This window comes from Fukomys damarensis, unplaced genomic scaffold (assembly GCF_012274545.1).
Source record: "Fukomys damarensis isolate Sample0158 unplaced genomic scaffold, DMR_v1.0_HiC HiC_scaffold_21, whole genome shotgun sequence".
NCBI classification, from domain to species: domain Eukaryota; kingdom Metazoa; phylum Chordata; class Mammalia; order Rodentia; family Bathyergidae; genus Fukomys; species Fukomys damarensis.
Window position 1 is genome coordinate 16,671,788 of NW_022900933.1, and position 2,505 is coordinate 16,674,292.

Below are 2,505 nucleotides of genomic sequence, written 5' to 3' on the forward strand. Positions count from 1 at the left end.
CCTGCCAGCCTCCGGCGTATCCCCCAAGCAATGTGCGGCCCTTAGGCTTCTGGAAGCAGGTTGGAGCTGCTAGGCTCCTAAACCCTGAGTTTTAATATAGATCTACCCCAGAAAAAGAAAAACAGGAAGTATTTATTGAGCGACTACTATTTACCAGACACCGTGCCAGTTTATTTTTTAAACCAGCATAATCTCATTTAATCTTAACAACTCTCTCAGGTATCCCCCCCCCCGCCCCATTTCTGGGCTCATAGAGATTGTCTCTGATTAGGTGATAACAGTACTGTGCTGCAAAGTGCACAGGCTTCAAAGGCCCAAAATTTGAGGGTAGTGTCTCATTTACTTACTTGAGAAAGTTACCTAACCTCTTCAAGTCTTGGGATCCTCATGGCAAAATGGGGGATCTATGAGGGGGTCATTTGAGGACATATTGTACGTGACACACTGGCCCCCAACAGGCCCTGAGTGGGTGAGTCATTGACTCAGTCCTCACAGTGGGAGACTTGAAATCTGACCACAGGTCTTCTGGCTGCTTTGACCCCCCACACTGTGCTCCCCCATTTTCCTTTTTCCGTGGGCAGGGGGAGTCCCCATGATGAGTGTTATGAGTGGATGACCCTACTCTCTCCACCCCACAAGGTCTGAAGTCTCCTCACAGGATCCAGAGGTCGCAGGGAGAGAAATATCCTCTTCTTCTGAAAGTAGGGAGGAGCCTTAGGGTGGGGGCTGGGGCTGGAAGACCCTGGGGACCAGGCTCTGGCGGTAGGATCCCGTCTTCTCCCCATAACCCCCATCCAAAGGCACCAGAGCACACTGAGTAGTGGGCTTTGCAGGATGTGGGACACCAGACCAGAGAAGGAGCCAGGAGCCACCCCCCAACACCAACGAGGGGCTTGGGTCTCCTCCCCTCGAGGCGGGCAGAGAATCCTTCTGCCTGTGTCTGTCTCGGGGCTGCTCACTCTTCCCACTCTTACCCCACTGGAGTATCAGACTCTCGGTCCCCACACCACGTCTACACAGCTCTTCACTCCCCTTGTGTCCATGCGCCCTTCTGCATCCCTGCTTCCTTCTGGCCTTTCCCCCACAGGTGCTTATGGCCCCTGCTTGGCCTAGGCCTCAGCCTCCCTCTGTTTCTGTCCTCCTCACCCTGGCTTTGTTCCATGCCCAGTCTGCTTACTGAATTACTAATTGAAAAGATAATAAAAAAAGCCAGTGAAGCAAAAGCCGCATATATGTTCCAAATACTAACGTGGATGATTATACGCTGCTGCCTGGAGGGGAAACTCAAAGTGCAAAAGCCCTGGCCCAGGTGCCAGGAAAGCTGGGCGCTAGTCTTGCCTTTGTCCCCGACTGGCTGTGCAACTGAAGCAGTCGCTGGACGCATTGCTTCCTTAGAATTCAAAGTCCCTTCAATTCCTTTAAAGAAACTAGGAACAATGAGCAGTGTTTGAAATTTGTTACAGAGAACAGTGGACTAATTCAGTGATGGGAATTTCTTTTAAGGAAATTACCTTTTATCCCTCACCAGATATATGTGGTGGCGCAGAGACTGAGGCATCTATAATTATGCAAGTTTCCATTCCATTTTCTATGCCTCTCTTTATCCCTTCTTTCCTTCTTTCCTTTCTTCACTAAGCACTGTCTGCTTCCTGTAAGGAAGATCCTGAGAATGCAAAGTATAAACCCTGGTCCAAGTCTTTGAAGGAGCTACAGTGAAGGGTTTTGGGTAGACACACTGGTCAGCGATTCTGACACCTGCGATAAAGGTTATCATGGAATAACTGAACGATGCTCTGCCCTGAAAAGTCCCAAGGAGGCTTCCTGGAGGCAGTCGTATTTGGACTGAGTTTTTATTAAAGGATGAGACATCTGCGAGGCAGGCCAGGAGAAGACTGAACTCTGACTAAGATGACTGCATTGAAGGGAGAAGGCTGGAGAACAGAAGAGGAAGCTGCACCAGAGTCCAGGATAAAGGTGGTGAGAAACTGAACAAGGCCAAGTCAGCAGGATAGGGGGCAGGGGATGGGGTTGAGAAACTTCAAAGTGAGAGCAGTGGGAGGAGAGATTAACTGTGGGGAAGGGCACAGGTGTCAAGGAGTAATACTGGGGTCTCTTGTTTCTGGGAAGTTGCTCCTTCCTGCCGCAAGTTAGCAGGAGGGGAGCAAACACATGCAAGCCACGGGGAATGCTGCTGGGTGTCACGCGCCAAAGAGCGTCCAGGCTTTGATACTCTTCCTTCTAAAATTCTGTTCTCCCTTTAGTGAGGGTGATAGAGTTGCCGGAGATCTTTAAAGCCCCTCCCATCTTACCTTGATTGTCTTTGTGGAAAGGGAAAGGTCCCGGGCCTGGGCCAGGAGAGTTGAGGTAGGCAGGCCAGTCCCAGAAGCCCACCTAGAGGAGGCAGCAGGTTTCTTGGTGGGAGTAGAGCAAGGTCCGTACATAAGGGACAGAGTACGCACTGGGTGTGCAACTGGAAGGAGATGCCTATGTCCTGTTCTCCCCCCA